The sequence below is a fragment of the Chiloscyllium plagiosum genome, chromosome 24, assembly GCF_004010195.1.
Source record: "Chiloscyllium plagiosum isolate BGI_BamShark_2017 chromosome 24, ASM401019v2, whole genome shotgun sequence".
Lineage (NCBI taxonomy): Eukaryota > Metazoa > Chordata > Chondrichthyes > Orectolobiformes > Hemiscylliidae > Chiloscyllium > Chiloscyllium plagiosum.
This window is the reverse complement of record NC_057733.1, coordinates 40,456,820-40,476,216: the sequence shown is the minus strand read 5'-3', so window position 1 is coordinate 40,476,216 and position 19,397 is coordinate 40,456,820. Positions and strand designations below refer to the sequence as shown.

General features: G+C 37.8%; 1 long non-coding RNA gene across 2 annotated transcripts; it reads right to left on the bottom strand.

Moving 5' to 3' along the window:
* Positions 1–1,091: 1,091 nt before the first annotated feature.
* On the bottom strand, positions 1,092–18,932 carry LOC122561930. 2 transcript variants are annotated; one of them, XR_006315159.1, is made up of 4 exons: positions 18,900–18,932; positions 14,180–14,301; positions 10,669–10,739; positions 1,092–2,431 (listed from the first exon to the last, which is right to left on the bottom strand). It is a non-coding gene; the product is annotated as an uncharacterized LOC122561930 (long non-coding RNA). The 2 variants fall into 2 exon arrangements; XR_006315158.1 differs by lacking the exon at positions 18,900–18,932 and adding an exon at positions 18,186–18,420.
* Between the last annotated feature and the right edge of the window lie 465 nt (positions 18,933–19,397).

Below are 19,397 nucleotides of genomic sequence, written 5' to 3'. Positions count from 1 at the left end.
CTGCAATGATGCTTGCAAATAAGCACTCATCTTTAGCTATTTGTCTTCTTTCACCAGTTCCGAAGAAACGTCACTGGACCCGAAACATTAACTCTGATTTCTCTCCAAAGATGCAGCCAGACCTGTTGAGTTTTACCAGCAATTTCTGTTTTTATTTCACACCAACGTAATGTTTTTATTTCACACCAACGTAATGTTCATCATTAGAAAAAGGCACCAAACTGCTCCAGTCTAGAGTTACTTCAATATAGATATCTGCATTTTTGTTTTTAAGAAAAGTCCCACAGAGGTTTAAAATGAGCTGTAAGTATATTTGCAATCGGTTGGCACAAAATGTATTTTAATTGAATTTCACTTCAACACAATCAAAGCTAAACTCAGTCTCCAGTTGAAAACCAGCTGCATAATCCTACACAGCTGTGATATTGCATTAATTGTTCACAAAGGAAAAAAGTAAAGCAGATTTAAAATATCAGCTAACACTGACCAGTCTTTAAACCTATAATTGTACAAGTATTTACTACATTGGAGGTTTTTCACGACAAATTGAGGGCTGCAAAAGAGAGCACCACATTGTTGAGGTTTATTTTTTAAACTTCAGACATGACACAAATTCAAGCACACCATTTCCAGTCAGAATGTCTTTTATTATACCTAGGGGGACAATTAAAATTCAGAATGGGGAAAAGTTTCCCCATGTTTTAGCAAACACTTGAGGGAGCTGTAAGATGGCAGTGACAACAAGTTTAGTAACACTGCTAACTTTCATTTCTGCTCTATTGTGGTATTGCTTTCAATTTTTCTAACTTCATCCGTGAGATAATGGGGGGTAATCCATTTCAAATTGAATTTGTCCTAGTCTGTCTCTATTTGCATTGTAGTTACACAGCAGACTCTCTGTCCTGCAGTAACTGTTTCCCAATATGTTTCATTGTGGTTCAATTCAAAACATGTCAAATTACGTATATTTATGTAATGGCATATAAATCTATTATGTATATGTCCTAATGTAAAACAAAATAATATTCAACATCACTTCATAAAATAGTTACTTTCTACTTCAAGGAAGTCAACTTTATATTATTATAAGCCTCAAGTTAAAGCAACACATTTCGTGCTGCTGAACATAGTGTAAACTCGCCAAAATCTGGTATGAATTGACATTGTCAGCCTTACTCAAAGAAGTAATAAAGACAGATTGATTTGGGAGTTGGTGGGGTGGGGGGAAGAAATGGTTTACATGACCAGAAAAGAATATATGATCCGGCCTCAAATATTTTCACAAAAATCCATATCAGTAAATTATAACTAATTTTGTGACATGCATGATGGTCAAGCTAACAGGATGTCCTATTACGCAAATTTGTGAAAAGCACACATGCATTGAATAAGGATAGGATTATACTGAGGACTCTGTTCAAGTAGCTCGAGCCAGATAATTGAGAACTTCATCTGTGATGGATATTGTATAGGGTAAACATTAGCTATCTCTCAATCAAGAATGGTCAACTCAGGGCCATGAGTTTTTACCATGAGCCTCCATGTGAAAGAACAGGCTGATTTTCGACCTGTATGTTACTGAGAACATATGACAGAATGTCCCGAAAGGTAATGGGATCCAAAATGCAGGATTTGTTTCTTTTTCTTTCCTTCTCTGTCACCAGTCAGCTTCTTCACTCAGATGTTGTGTCTGAAAGCATGATACAGCTTGATGGACAAGTTGTCACCATTTTGAACAGTTAGTATCAATCTCCTCCTGGTCATTCATGTCAATGCTGCCACACTTTGTGGAGAACTTTGCAGTGTCTTTGAAACATTATTTTAATCCTCCATTAGAATACGGGACATTTGAGAACTGAGAAAACAAGATCTGATGGAGAAATGCTTTTCAGTCACCTATATTCATTCCACCAAAGTTGATCTTGCAGGAGCTTGCCAGATTGCTTGTGCAGCTAATTTCAAGAAGGATACTGGCATTTGTTTGATAATCCTTCTTTTGAGTCCAAAGCAAGTGTTGAAGGTATTGCTGATGGAATTTCTCTAGGGCTCTTATTAGTCAATGAGTTCCCTTCAAGCCTCACTGTGGTACAGGAGTGTGTTGATAGCTACAACTTGACAAGCTAGGGTTTTAGTTGACTTGAGGAGGTCTTTCTTGCTAAACAATCACTTCTGGCAGACCTTGGTAGCAGCTTGTGCATAGTATTATATAACAGGGGGACTTGAGGAACTATCATTGTCAAGACAATGATGATGCATAGGTGATAAGATTTCAGTAATGTGTTGGACCACAATGACCAAGACCATTTTGTTGTTGCCGTTTTCTTCTGCCTTTACAGCTGGTGATGTCTCCTTTCATCTGATCAGTCATTGGCCATTGTTTGTTCTGTACTTTGCTCAGCATCTTCTCACAACCTTGGTGCTACAAGTGGCCCTATTAGGAGCAAGAAACTCCCAACAGCATTATTCAAGGGATTATCAAAGCACACAAATCTCTTCAACTCATGCACAACATTCCACAGTGGTTGCAATGGGTGGAGGGTACCGGATGGATCAATATGAATTTTTTTTTATCGGCAGTAAGGGTGAGGTGAGGTAGATTAGTGTCATGAGCAAATGACGTATCAGCAATTTCCCCTCATTAGTGCTCTAACACAGAATGGGACAAACTGACAACATAATTTTACATCTATTTTATGGTCCACTACGCATTAATTTCAATGGACAAATTATCATGTTTCCAGTGGGTGAACCTATGTTCAAATTCCAAAGATAGTTCTTCTCTTGAAGTACTTTAGTATTAATTGTTGAACATCTGCCGTAAAAGTCAGACCATTGAACTTTTAAACATTGGATTTTATTAAGTGACTCATTTATTTCAGGAATTTTAAAGGCATACTGTTAATTTGAGGAGTTACTTTAACACACTATAGAGAGCAAGTAAAAATTGAAACTGATTCCTGAAGCATTGCCTCACATAGGTGAACTTTTAAAATTCCTTTGACTGAGCAAACACTAATCTTATAAGAGTTATGGTGGCATTTTATTAATAAACTGGATTTTTTAGATCAACTCCGAACACAAAAATACCCAGTTTTTGTTTATAGTTTCTCATTGAACACTGATAGGAACTGACTTGTGTAAACAACATACAAGAATAATTGTACAGCCCACTTACAAAAAGAAGTTCAGTGCCCACCGAGTTAATAAAAACTAAATTAATATAATTTCTTTCTTTTTTAATTATTAAAGGTCAGGATGTCTCAGACGTTATTTGCCAATGTGGGTTGTCCGGCATCAAAAGTGAGTCAGCCGTCAACATATTTGGTTGACAACCTACTTCTTTCTTAGAGAGTCTACAGCTGTTTCTCGATCAGCTGTTAAAACTTGATCCAAGCTATTTAATGCATTACAAACTAACAGTCCTGATACTGGAATATTTACTTTTTTGTTGTTTTTCACTTTCTTTTACTGGTTTATTCATTTGACAAGTCAGGTGTTGAACCTACAATTATTATAAGAGTGCAAAGTCATTGTCAGCTTCTGCTTGATGTCACTTTTCAGAAAACATGTTTTGAAGGGATTCATATATTCCTGTGCTTACAAAGAAGGCACTTGCATTTCGATTGTGGCAGATCATGTTCTTAGGATGTTCCAAAATTATCGCAATCAATAAATTGCACTCAAAATGTGGTCGCTGTTATTGGAAACTCTTATTGCACAGCAACATCCCAAAGAATTGTAAGGCAATGGAAAGAGTTAAACAGCTTTGCACATTTTCCCAATATAAAATGTAACGTGTGTGGTCTGTTGCTCAAGATATTACTTGTGGCTATATACCTCAAAGGAGCTATACACTCTACCAATGTGAATAGGTGGGAGATTAAGCAATATACTTGATGCCTGACATAAGTAACTAAAGTGGTGGAAATTGGATCATTAACTGACAAGATAATTTGTCATAAAATTAAGAATCTGTTCAGTGATAATCTAGCCAAGGAGCCAGTCATGCAATGAGGAAGAAAAGATTAAAAGTAAAGATTGTCTTGCCTGTATCTGTACAATACACTGTCTCATGAAGTTGTAATAAATAGACTATTAATCTTTAATTCTGATTGACCAATTTCACACCTGAACCTTAAGCAGTTTTAATTGAGCTAAAGCACTGTTTTAAATACCTGTGGAAATGTTCTACCCAACAAACTGACCAGGATCTATACTGTGTCTCAAAATGAATGCAAAAACAACAGTGCTAAAGAATGGATTTGTGTTACAGTGATTGAAACTGAAACACCTCATCTATAGGAAAAACTAGAGATAAAAGGAACTCAACTGAAACGCATTTTGCAAAAAATCTCAAAAAGGGTGCTGAGGACCCCTTTCTGATTCAATAAGATCTTGATAAATTGATATTGGGAGATTGAAGCTCATTTGATCATATGGTCCATCTCCATTTTGCGCCAATAGCCACATGATCCAAACACTTTCCCTTGAAAACCTATGATAAAAAGCTTTTTTTCTGTTAGCTCCAGAAGGTAGAAACATCAAGAAGGCCGGCAGGATGAAAGACACAGCAACTGTCTCAACATTTTCTTTAAGCTTAAACGTTATCTCTGCTACAACTTGGAACACATCACAGAGATAGAGAATTTAAAAATTAAGGGAACATTAAATGTTGCAGCAGATATTCTAGAAAAGGACAGATTACAGTTTGAAAGAGACTGCAGCAGAACAACTAGCTTAACTATAACTCCAACGAAACTTCAAAACCAACATTGAAACATTTAATACTTTTACTTATGAACTTTAACATTTTTTGCAATTCCATCCCTCCCCACCCTATGACTTAATTTGTTTGCTCACGTGCTCATGTGTCTGAAGTTTGAAATTGGTTTTACGTGTTAATAATGGTCATACCTTTAATAATGGTCATGCTTTTAACTGAGTGAGTTTTTTAAAAAAATACCAGAACAACTGCTTTACTTGCTGACTCAGGAGATCTGACCAGTTTGTTCTTCATAGTCGTACACATGGTGGAGTACATTTTGAATTAAGCAATCATATCATTTTAAAAAGATCAAACTTTATCAGGAGTGAAAAAGAAAGCAGCAGTTTATTCATCCCTCCATGCTTGATCGTAACAGTCGACAGTTTGAAACTCTTTTTTAGCATAGGGTAAGAAAGGGGAAAGAAACAAACAATCAATAAAATAGCACAGTGCTTCTTCTTCAAGGAAGAAATTTTCAAAGATTTGTTGGAGTACCCATAGTAGAATTTGAGAGATTAAAGAACAAGCACTCATTTGGTTTGCTATTGCTCTATTTTCAAAATCTCAGGAGGATGAAAGAGTTCACTGTGATGCTTGTACCTATGGACAATAACACTGTGACAATACTAGATAAACAAACTGGGTGACAGAATGACTAGCAGTGGAGCAGGGATACTGCAGGATGTACCAACAAATACACAATGCTGGAGACAGAGCAAATCATAATTGCATATCCATTAGCTTGTTCCATTAAAACCAACTGATTTCAGTTCTTTCTTGAAGCCTGTATATATTAGCACACCTAAAGTTACTTCTCATGTCCACTTTTCACTGGAAGTTACTCCTGAGAATAGCTCTTTTAAGTCTTTGATGTTGTTTACTTTAACAAATCTGCACTTACATAAACTGATTGAAAGCTTTTACACTTGACTGGACTAAACTTATTGAACTCCCGAGACAACAAAACTTAACCAATTGAAGATCTTGTTCCGTAAATTCATGGGATAAAACTGGTTTGAGAACATAACTCAACAGTGTTATGTGCAAAGGCATCTGAAGGTCTCTGACCTGTACCAATCTTAGACTTGGTGTTACTTTAGCAGTGAAAGGCATGGATTCCGTGATCATCCAAGTAGAGTGAATGCTCAGAAAGCAAGTGAGCAACCTTAAGATGTAAACTGATCCAATTTGTGAGTTGGATGCATGCCCCTGCATGCAGAGTGTCCTTGAAACAGCATTGCAATGCTAGTTAATGATGTGTTTCAAAGTGCAGAAGCAAACCGTAAGTGGATTGGAGATGCGCCATGACAAATGCAGAGAGCCTGGCACGTGTCAGATGCCAGTGTCCATGGAGTTGGTATGAGCAGACACAGCCCACAGAGCATTCCCTGAGATATTGTGCCAACATCCAAGAAGGAATTCTGGAGAGCAAGTAACAAGCTGGAGTCACCAGATTCTCACTCAGACTTATCTGTCAGAAATTAAATTTTCCATCCGATGGGTGGTAGGAAACTGCATATTCATAAGGAAAAACAAAGTGGTGATAAGGGTGATAATCATAATTAATCCTCCAACATAGGCCCTTGTCACTTCCTTGTAAAAATTCATCATGAAGTCCAGAATTTGGAAAATATAATTTTTTACTCCCAACATTAAGATGTGCCTTGCTTAATGTCAAATACGATTCTCACATTTCTTGCCATAGTCATTCTGCCCCTTATTCATAGTTCATCCTCACAGTTAGACACCTGCTCAAGGCTACAGCAAAAGACTTGACATTGTAATCTGCCTTACTACATTGTTCCTTAAGCATGTTAAATGCATTTTAGTGAAAATATCTTCCAGAAACACTAAGTTTTGAGTGAATTAAAACATTTACTGGAATGATACCAGAACTGAGAGACTACATCTACTAGAAAAGCACTCACAGGTTAGTCCCTTTACTTTTGTTAAAAGAGGATTGAGGGGTGATCTTTGAAGATCTTTTGAGATAATGTATGGTTTTAATAGAGTGGGCACAATTATAGAATTTACAACTGTGGGGAATAGCAAAACTGGATGCCATTTATGTATAATAATCACCAAGAAATCAAGGCGTTATTTCTGATGAAACCTTTTTACCCAGAGAGTAGTGAAAATGTAAGGATTTTAGTAAAAGAGTTAAATGAGGAAGAATGAAGGGGTGTTTGATTACAGCATTGAACACTGACATAAATGGGCCTGTGTTATATATTCTCTGTCATTCTATGTGATCAATAGACAGTACCATCTGTGTCCAACTGCATTGAGGTATTGTTTAGAATCTTCACATTGCTGATTATAAATTCACTTAATTGTCAACACATAGAAACCAGCACAACAAGAAGTCCTGTAGATGGATGGCTGCTTTTCTACAATAATAAAAAAAAACAAAGACTTAAATCGCAGGAGTTAAGACTCTGAAACCTGTGATTTTTGAGAAATCAATTAGACTTTGGGCCATTAATTATGAAGGAAAAAAATTGTCTCTCATCCACAAATAATTGGACTTGTGTTTTTTTTTTAAGTATTGTCTAACTGGGCAACCGCACAAGTGAGAATGCACAACTCATAACTGAAGGCAAAAGATGTTATCATGGTTATTTCACAAGATAGGGCAAAAGATGCTGTTGTGGTTATTTTTTACTGGGCTGGTCATCCAGAGGCTTGAATTAATAATCCATGGAATGAGAAATCATTCCAAGTCAGTTCGACAATTCAAATTCAGTTTAATAAAAGTGGAGATAAAATAATTTTAGATGGTTATTAAAAAAGCACTGAATCACCAATATCCACCAGGGAAAGAAGCCTACCGTGCTTAATTAGCAGGTTTGTCCTACATGTGACTCCAGCGCCAAGTCAATATTCTTGACTCAAGATTTGGATTCACCAGTGTTGGACTAGGGTGTACAAAGTTAAAAATCACAACACCAGGTTACAGTCCAACAGGTTTATTTGGAAGCATTCGGAGCGCTGCTTCTTTATCAGGTGATTGTGATGAACCACCTGATGAAGGAGCGGCCCTCCGAAAGCTAGTGTTTCCAAATAAACCTATTGCACTATAACCTGGTGTTGTGTGATTTTTAACATCTTGACTCAAAATTGCCCAGCTCTTGTAGCAAAATTAATGCTCCAATAATCACATCATCAAATCAACTCAGAACAAATAGTGATGGACAACATTTGATGCCACATTTCAAGAGGGAGTATCAAAAAAATCTAAATAATTAAGTTTGGCTCATAATTTAGCTTGCTCAGTTCAGATATGATGCTGTCTCATTCAAACAATGAATCTTTCACAGTATTACACACACGTGTTTCATTGAGCAAAGCTAGTGAAACACAAAAAGCAGAAGATCTGTGCCATCTGGGCTTAGGATTCATTACCGAAAGCATACAGAGGAAATCTCTCAAATAGTCCCATGTGTGCTGTTATTTTAACTATTTTGAACTTTTATACCCCATAATACATCAGGAACAAAGGAAATGTAAATGCCAATTTCAATAATGGACACACTGAAGCGAGGATTTGCAGAATACTGTGTTTGAACAGACCTTGAAATGCAATGTCGTTTACCAATTTAAACATGAAAATCAAATATAAAAATACATGATCTGAATTGGAACTTGCGTTGCACTAACAGCTTAGGATTTTTATACAATATATTTGCAGGTCGACAGAGGTAAGGTCACTTGCATCAGAAACCTAGCTAAAATTGTTGCTCATCATTAGTGTGCCAATATGAGCCTCCAAAGTGCCACAGTCCAGGATTTGAATGTTAATGTAAACATTTTGTTTTCAATATAAAAATATTTTGCGCCGATATGAAGTCTCGCTTACGCCAGCAATGAACACAAAATTCAGTCTTCCGCCAGGACAAATAGCACAAAATCAAACCCAAAATGTTCAGTGGAAAAATGTATTCTTTAAACAAGCATACTACCAGACTGCTTTGTAAACATTATATTCAGCTTAAAGCTAATAGAACCTCAAGCTAATAGAAACTAGGAAAGGCCAAATGAACTGTTGAACTTAACTATGAACACTGGTCACCTGTACACTAAAGGACTAATTGCTGATTTCCCTATGGGAGGTGTCACATTGCAAATCTGTGAGACTGTGCTGTGGAACTCTCTGAGGAGGAATCACCCTTATTGATAGGTTCACGGTCAATTAATAGCTTAAGCTGCTAGGCTCCAGGAAAAATTATACAAAACATCACACTCGATGGTTACAGGAAAAATGGCATGAAAAGAAGGACTGATAGTATGTGTGCAAAGGGAAAAGCCTGTGTCTTTTTTTCCATTTGTGGTAACTGAACACTTTTAATTAGCTTTTTTTGGAAATGTTATTGAAGCAATAAACAGATTAAAACAGTACTTTCCATAGCTGGTCTCTTACCTACTAACATTTAAGTCAAGCTTTTTCTTTAAATCAATTCACCTACTCTTCATGGCATTCTTCCCAGAACAAGTACAGCCACAGGGTATTTCTATCTGGACTCTAATTTCTGTGCTATCTTCATCAATTAATTGTTGCTTTGCAATGTGGCAACCCTTGGCGTACGTGATCGATTTGTCCTCGAACTTACAAGTGGTATATTACAGACAACAGTTACATTTGTTTAATGGCTTCTCTTTAGGATTTTAGGTTTCAGCCTTTGGTTTATCCTACGATCTAACACATATCTAAGCAAAATCTTTAGCCCCATTCCACAAGGTGTTAATTGCTCCTCGTCAATAACACAGCTGACATAGGGATGAGATTTTCTTTCTGCTTTAGGTCAGAATCTATAATCATTGGATGTTTGCTGAATGTGATCAAAAACCAAAATGTGAATGTCCCAGATCACATTCTCCCTCCCCCCCCACCCATTACTGAAGAAGACAATATGGGCAAAGACCTAACATTGAACTACTTAAGAATTGAATGCAGGTCCAGTACTGGACAGCCATAAAATCCTAATTTTTTTTTTAAATATCAGAAGTGACATGGAAAGGAACTTTAATTTTCTAGACATTTGTAAGGCATGAGAATAATTAAAGTATAGGCATCTAAGTAAAGACCAATCTATCCTGTGGCTAGATCTCTTTAATATGTTCTCATCTTTAACTCCTAGTTTCTATTTTCTACAGATATTTCAAGTGTATAAAATAAATACAAAGGCATGGATTAACAGCAGGAGGTGAATGATAGAGACCGAGCTGAGCATCATTGTACAAAGGAAAGGAGGTGGTCTTAGTGGTGGAATGGATGTAAGGAAGAATATGCAAGTCAAAAGCTAGGTTTTCATACTAACAAATGCCAATTAATATGACAACCAGGATCACGGAGTACAATCTCTGAACATATAAACTTAAACATCAGGGACAAGACGATGATACCAGTCACCCTCCATTATCCCTGCTTCCAAACTGTTACAATACCGAAGGCACCCCATGCCTCAGTACATTAACATTATAAACTTTATCATACCTCAAAATCACTTTCCATCTACTTCATGAATCTTTTCCAGTCATGAGCCTCCACATGTACCTTCTCCTCTGACACTGTTTGCTCCATATTCCTCCATTCAACTAACAACCAGCAGGTTTCTAGTCATTATTTGATGGAACTCTCACCTTCAATGATTTTAACTTGTCTTGGACTTTCTTACATTTATCTGGAAGTGCAAGTTAATGTTATCAAATGAATATCACAAACATTAATTCTATAAATATTTTTCTTTTAGAGGAAACTAGATTCTCAGTTCAGGTTAGACATTTGTTTACATGTTGTTATTTCTAATTGTTTGTGCTGAATCACCTACTTATAAATCAATTTTGTACAGTCACTGCCACTGCTTTGAGTTTTGAATCTTATTAACCTGGAATCTTGTGCTTACGCTTAAATGTGTGTCTTCTTTCTCCTAATTGTAGAATCATAGATCCAGTTTCCTTTTGTAGATCCATCAATCTGTTATTGGGATAAAGAAATCAGAATTAATAACATAAGCCCACTCACAAATGCAGATTCTGATCTAAATGAGGCAAAAATAAAAACATCTTTATCGACCTTTCCACTTAAAGCATTCTTTCATGATTGAGAGTTGGAATGTTATGAAAGCTAAGCTCCATTATGCTCCAAAATATAACTTACCCAAACATAATATGGTATTATATAGATTTAAGAAAATGTGTAAGAATATGGAGAAAAAGCAGGAGACTGACATTAGGTAATGATGCTTATTTAATGAACCAATGCAGACACAATGGGCCAAATAGTTTCCTTTTGCATTGTAACACTATTGTAATAATTAAACATTACTAAACCTAGAGGTACAATAAGCAAAGTATGGAGAATCTCTACTGGTTGTGAATAACACAACCACTATTGAACAACAATTCAACAAATTATTGATTTTAACACTTATAACACTTATAACTTTAATTATATGTAGAGAAACAAAGCAACAAGTCAATAAGAATTATATACTGGTGGTTACAAAAATGATGACTAGAGATTGGGCTAACACAGGCTAAGTGTTCTCCACTGAGTTAAGCAAGGCTGATCTGATCATCTGCTATTGAAGCGTTAATTAGAAATACATGACATTAGAAAGATATTTGCTTGTTAAGTAGATTCTTGAAAAAAAATCATTGACGAGATTTTTTCATTTTATGCTTTCCAAAACGTCTTTTCTGTTCATAAAAATAAAGTGGAAATATTTAAAGCTAGAACACTTAGAAGAGCGACTCTTGAAAAATGGTTAAGAGAAACAGAAGAATAGAAGTGAGACAGACATTGATAATTATTGTTAAGAAATCAACACTGAGAAGCTCCTGGGAGATTGATAAGAAGCAGACGTTGACTCCTATTTTCAAAAGAGTGGCAAAACAAGACTCAGGTAAATGTGGATTGATTTGTTTACTACCAATATTTCACAACAAGATGGAATTGATTATTATGGACAGCTTTAATGAGTAACTACATGATAATAATCAGAATCATAGAATCCCAACAGTGGAATTAGAAACCATTCAGACAATTAAGTCTGCACTAACCCTTTGAAGAGCATCCCACCTTATACCCGTAACCCCCACATTAACCATAATTAACTCGCCTAGTCTGTAAACCACAGGGCGATTTGGCACAGCCAAACCAGTCAACCTGTGCATTTTTGAGAGGAAACCAGAGCACCTGGAGGAAATTCACACAGACACAGGGAGAATATGCAAACTCCCCACAGTCACAAAGGTTGAAATCGAGCAGTGCTGCCTCGTGGTGTAACTAGGGAAACTAAATATCAACAAAGAAAGACAAAATCTCAACTGATCAACTTCTTTTATATTTTCTTTTTAAGAAGCAATAACCTGACAAGGCTGGGATGAGTTCTATAACATAATGTACCTTGACTTCTAGAAAACCAGTTGACAAGTAAGATATTACTTTTGCCATATATCTGTGGTTGGGGAAGACTGCTGCCGTCAAATCTTCTTTCCATACTGAGTCCAAGGGGTTTTGGTTAAGAGTGGTGGGGGCTGAACCACTTGTGAGTATTAAGAAGAAGAAGCACTTGTGGTAACAAGATGTCGTTTATTGAATAATAACAAAAGTTACAATTTACATTAGTTAGCAATACTTATGAAAATTATCAGGAGCCAGACATGACACATCTGACTATTTCAGGATCTCAAGCTCTCATTCTCCACCTGAGGCTATGTGTCATCATCAGATTGGGTGAAGACTAACAGAGTCTCCAATATTAAACATTTCAGAATCATACTTCATATAACAACATTTAGCCTTAGAAACAATGAAAATTTGGGGTAAAACCAAGGAATAGATAAGAAATTGGGTAAAGGACAAAAATGAGGAAAACTTATTAGGAGAGTTAAGTCAGGGTGGGACCACATGCTATGTGGAGTATCCCAGGGATTGGAAATTAAACCTTACAAATTGGTAAAAAACACATTTAATGAGAAAGAAACCCTCAAACTTATAATCAAATCTGTTCAGATGTTTCAAGAATTTTGTAATAAGTTTGATAAAGTATATATAACTAAACAGACCAATAAAATTCAGTGTAGTCAAGCATGAAGTATTGAAAGTATCCGAATGTGATGTTGAAAGATATTGAAAGAGCTTTGTAGATTCAATGGTCCATACCTCCAATCACTGTAATCAATAATTATTGTAGCAAATACAGTCAAAATAAAGTACATAGGAACATAAGTACATTAATAGGCCATTCAGACCCTCAAGCCCGTTCTGCTATTTAATGAGATCATGGCTGATCTGTGGCCCAACTCCATATACCTGCTGTTGGTCCATATCTTTCAAACCTTTGCTTTCCAAAATAAAATCTCTCACAGGTTTAGAAGGAACAACTGATCCAGCATCCACTGCAGTTTGTGGAAGAGAGTTCCAAACACCTACCACCCTTCATGTGTAGAAGTGCTGTCTAACAATCCTCTTGAATGGTTTGGCTTTAACTTGTAGACTATGGCTCCTCGTTCTAGAATCCCCAACCAGTGAAAATACACAATGGACTACAATGGACACAATACAAGGAATGGACTGCTGACAAAATAATGGAAGTCACCGCTTGAAATAATTTAGGATGCAGCTGGACCCATGATAATGATGGGAAGGGATAAGCGCTTTAAGAAGAAGTTAGTCACAAATAACCAAACCATCTTCATTATATCGATTTGATGGTCTTGTATTCTCATAACGCTTTTTAAATTTGATTTCAGAAATGGTTCAAAGTGATATTGTAGTTAAGAGATGTATTAGTGTCATAGAGTCATACAGCACTGAACAGACTCCTCTGACATAGTCCCATTTGCCAGCATTTGGCCCATATCCCTCTAAATTGAAAAGTGTTGTGCTGGAAAAGCACAGCAGGTCAGGGAGCATCTGAGGAGCAAGACAGTCAACATTTCAGGTATTAGCCCTTCTGATGAAGGGCCTATGCCTGAAACATCGACTCTCCTAGTCCTCAGATGCTGACTGGCCTGCTGTGATTTTCCAGCTCCACACTTTTTGACTCTGATCTCCAGCATCTTTAGTTCTCACTTTCTCCCATATCCCTCTAAACCCTTCTTATTTACATACCTATCCAAATGCCTCTTAAATGTTATAATACTTTGTATAACATTTGACAGCATGGCAATTGCTTATCCTGAAATAGTTGTTTTTTCCACTTGATGTTTTATCAGCTATAGACTAGCCAGTAGAAGGAGGTGTCCAGATCTATTTTAATAGAATTTTTATTTTAGGGATTGTTGATATTCTGGAACTCACATTTTAGTACAGAGATTCCTGAGCAGCGTCAGAAAAAAAAGTGCTGAGGAAACAACACCTTTTAAAATTCATCAGGAAATTCATTTATTGGGGGTGGAGTAGATTACCTCTATTATATTAGCGATGGAACAGCATGACATCTCTTGAGGTGGTCTGTGTCCACAACCAGTGATTCTGTCTCCTTTGCACACTCAGAAGCAGTGTCGGTATTCTAAGGAAGTTCTGTATGCTATCATGTGAAAATAAAACAAAGAATTGTAGGTGCTGACGATCTGATACAGAAACAGAAAATACTGGAGAAACTCAGCAGGTCTGGCAGCATCTGTCAAGAGAAAGCAGATGTAACTCTTTGGCTCCAGCAGAAACAGCGCTGCTGGAACTGAATTGTTATATCCCCTTTCTTTCCACAGATGCTGCCAGAGCCGCTGAGTTTCTCCAGCAATTTCTGCCTTTGTTTCATGCTATCATGTGATTTCTGTACTAATGACACATGCAGAGAACAACCGCACAAAATGATGCTGCCACAGGGAAGATAAAGTTGCACTGATACAGAAGACTAAGGTCAAAACTGTGCAACTCATATTGTGCTGAAACATTTCACAATGGGCCAGGTATTCAATGTGTCTTCTCACACATTCATTTTGTATATGCTGTTACCATCAATAAAAAAAATTAAAATATCATGGAACAATATTTTGAGAAATGTGAAAAGTTACAATAATAAATGCTTTTTGCTCTGTGGTTGAATCTTTCTGGATTTTCTGCAAAAAAAAGCAACAAAGACAACGTATGAATCAGAGATTTCATTCTAATCTTTATTTATAATAAGTTTCGGGAAAATGTCTCCAACCAGGTCTCACAGAATCCATACGGCATGGAAAGTCTGTTCCATAGGGGCAACTTGCAAAATAAATCATGAGCTCTAAGGGGTATTTATTGAAAATAAACCATTGCTTCTAAAGCAGGATGGAAATTATCCATCAATTACTGCAGGGTTTACATTTAATTTATTTTTTTGGAAGTTTAAACTGCTCTCCAGGATTTGTTTAATAAAAATCAGAAGGAGATATGAGGTCATTCATTATTAAATTTTAATGACGTGTAAATAATTATATTTACGGTTTTTCCATAACTTCGGGAACTCAATGTTTTAGCACACATAACAGTTGAGGTGTGAAATATAGTCTCAGCCCTGACATTGTTAATCCATTTGTGTGCCCGTTTATGTATAAAATGAAACAGGAAAACACCTCACATAAAATTGTTCAGCAAAAGGAACAAATATAAGAGGAAAAAAAACATATTTCTCGGCCCAGGGCTTCTTTTCCTACACAGTGCGTTTGAAAGAAATTTTAAAAACAAATAGAAGGTGCCAGCCATTCTTTATCTTACCTGGAATAGGACACACTAAATTCCATTGGCTATGCCCAGGCGCCAATGATAGAATATGAAAAATGGCACCAGCAGCTCAATAAAGTGATTACTGGAAACTTCAAAGCTATAAAAACTAAACGGTAAAGGATGTATGTAATACATTATGCGATTTAAGGCTGAAGGGAGCTAAAAGCAGGGAAGGGGAAATAGAGAAAATTGAAAGGCCCTGCTGTATGCGTGCCAGAAATTCAGTACCAGATAAGGCCTGGGGTTGCTAGGGCAACCAAAGTCTGCAGGAGCCAGCATCTTGCTAGCAAACCACAAGATCAACAAATGGGTGTGCAAATATGCTGATATTTGGGGAAATTAATGAATATGGTTTACAAGGATAATAAAAACATTTTTATCCTGTTTCGTAATGAGTAATATGAAAATGAACTGATTGATGGCTGGTTTCTTTCGGAATTTTTATTTCTTGGAAGGAGTAAGCTGAAGGTCCAGCTTTAAATTTAAAAGAGAAATAAGAAATATTTGGCTTGAGCACGTTAGAGTCTAAAATCGTTAACTCTCTCAGAATGATATTGCATTTTGACTTGTGAAGCTGCCTCTGAATCAGATTGCTCCCTTATCAACAAGTTGCATCTGTAGCAGAAGAATGTCCTTTATGTAATCAAAAAATGTGGACTGGCCAAAAGAGATATTACTAAGAGTGCTTAAGACATTGGTCAAAGAGATTGGCCTTGAGAGAGCTAAAAATTCACAATTATATTTCCTATCTGTTATCATTCTCATTGAACGCACAAGCTATAAGACTAAACTAATCAATGAAAGCATCCTTCTTCTTTAAAGCAAGCCTAATTTCCCATGTCTTCCTGGATGTACAATGACTAGCAGTTCACTGGATATAGAAGTCAAATTTGATTTGGCAATTCCCTCTACAGCACAAATGCAGGTTAAAGAGCAGACATTTAAAGAGAATGAATACAGATTATTAACTTACCGAAATCTCACTGGTACAATTGTTAATATTGATCTCACCTCTGGAAAAAGCATGTCTGCCAGGAACAACAGAGTGAGATCGGGCTAACTGTTTATCCAAAGCTCCGATTAACTGAAGATTTGAAAACATTCCAATTTGTACTCTATGTATTATGAATATGCTTTAAGAGTAGGGTAGGGTGGGGTTGCCCTTTAAGAGCTATTTTTGGAAGCATTTTAATTTCTGTTGCCAATTTTTGCGCACCCTTATGTACCCAGAAATCAGTGCTGTCTTTGTCCTTGCCTGCCGATTACATAAGGACAGAACATTAGGTGTTTTCTTCTATGTCTTTTCTCTTCTTGGTGTAAAGCAATTCCACCCTCAGGAACCTGAAACAACTATTGGGAAAGTTAAAGGGAAACAATGTGGTATAGCTGGAATTCAATGACATCAGAATAGTGAAATCTGCATTTTATTTGACTGGTCTCTGTACAGAAACACGTGACAAGTTCATCACCTGTATTTAAGATAGCTAGAGATAAGAAATAAAGAAGAGGGTAAGTCATTTAGCTGCTTAAGATGGTTTCACATTGAATTTGATCATGGCTAGTCTGCCGCAGGTCTCTAACATTTTTATTTTGTAACTTTAACACCCTCAACTTACAGAAGTCTAGCTTTTTTCAGATTTGTGATTTGCAATTATCCAAGGTTTAACAGCTCTTAAAGGGAAAAAGCCAACCAGCTCACGTGCTTATTTTATAATTTTCTTCTGGCAAATTTCCATAGATTCACTTGCCCAGTATTTTGTTGTCAAATCAGTCTGCATAGGGTTAATGAAATAACTGCATAGAGGCCAGTATCCTTTCACCAAGTCATCCTGTATTTATAGGTGCACAGTACACTGGCTGTAGCCAGCCAGCTTAGAGTCAATCTCTCAAGTGAGGAGATTGTGAATTCCTTGTTTTTTTTTATTTTAAACAGTATACAGTTTACAAACAATTAACATTCAAAGCTGTATACAGAGAATGAGCAATTTACAAGGGAGAGGGGCAGCAAAGCCAAAGCCTAAACCCACCGTTCAACCAGTTTCCAGGGAAATGAGGACAAACCTCAAATCCCACCTTCAGTCATCACAAAGGTAGCAGTAACAAATACATACTCGACAGTGCAATGATTTAAGAAACAGTGCATAGAATACAGACTGCCTCACCCACCCCCAGGGACCCACCCATCCCTCCAACCTTCCAGCCACTCTAAGGCAGCCTACCCCATGCCCCTTCTGGCTCTTGGTCTGACCTGACACAGCTTCCAGCCGCACAGCCCATCCTGCTTCCCACCTCCCCCCTCCTCCCCCCGCAACCAGGAGAACAGCAGTCAGGACGGTCTACCAACTTTCTGGCTTCCCTAACCATCCTTTGTGCCTTCTAGGACAGCTCGTCCTGGTATCTGCCTGGGGTGAAAGTGCTGAAGATGGCCTACCCACCTTCCAGCTCTCAGTCTTCCCCTATGTACCATCTGGCTCTCACCTATCCTGATGTGCCACCCGACCTGTGGACTGCCCCGACACACCTTCTGGCCACCTCTAGGCCAGCTCATCCCCTTCCCGGGGATGACAGTGCACAGGGCAGCTCACAAGCTTTCCGGATCTCAGCCTGCACCTATGCACCTTCTGGCTCTCGGCCACTCTGACATACTTTCCAGCCACCTCAGGGAGAGCCCATCCCGATTACCCTTTCTCAGGATGAAAATGGTCTACCCACCTTCCGGCTCTCGGGGCAGTCTACCCAACTTCAGGTTCACAGGACGGCCTACCCACCCTCTGGCTCTTGGGATGACAGCTTTCAGGACGACCTATGACCCATCCAGCTCACAGTTAGGTCTGCCAGACCCAGGGACACACGAAACAGTGCAGGTAATAAACCCAGCAAGCAACAAGACAGAGTTAATTATCAACAGTGTCCCTCTGGTACAGAGTTCATTACTATAAACCATTCTCTTCAAAATGTAGAGTCCATTGCCAAAAACAGAGTCCACAACCGAGGGCAGAGTCCACTCCTCAAGGCAGCAAATGCACATCCCACAGCACATACGTGTTCGGTCTCCAGAGAGTCCTGGCTCATCCACAGAGAACCAGGCCCACTCACAGGAACACAGTACATTGTAAAGGTGTAGGGGTTTGTTCACTCCCAAAGGCAGGGTCTACTCCTAAACTCCAGGATGCAGCAAATGCTCACCTCCCAGCCTACACACAGGTGTTCAGTCTTTACAGAGGCCTGGTCCACTGACAAAGGCTAGGCTTACCCACAGGAACAGGTCATCTGGAAAGGTGTATTTTCTCACAGAGGCTCAGTCCAAATGTTAAAAAAAGTGAAAACACTTTCAAAAAACAAATAAAACCAGAATGCAAGGGCTAAGCCCTGCCACAAAATCAACATTGTCCTTTTCTCAAAGTAAAAGAAAAAAGAGGAACTCACAGGCTGTGACCAGCCAGTGAAACAACAGTTCCCTGATGACAGCTGAATTACATCTGAAACACATTGACTGTTTAGATCAGGCAGTTTAGAAATCAGTCCCCAATAAAAGGAATACCAGTTAACAAACTGGCTATATAATCCAGCCAGCTCAGGAATCAGATTCTCCCAAAAACAAATAGAAACCAACAGCAGCAGTAACACACTGACTGTGGCCCAGCCAGCACATAGTCAGTTCCCTAAACTGAGGAAACTCTAAATCTCCTGGTTATATCTGTCAGCCAGGGCTCCCTGAATGGCCCAGGTTAAGACCCAATCAAGGATCTCACAGTCAATAAGATCCACCTGGCTCCAATCACTATACTGAGTCAACTGAATGTGCTTAAAATGTGCAATATTTACAAAGTTTGGAGTGAATAGTTTGGATGCATTTAACAATGCTGGTTACAATTAGACTTATCTGCTCCTTTACATGTTTTGTTTACATTACGAGATGTTCCA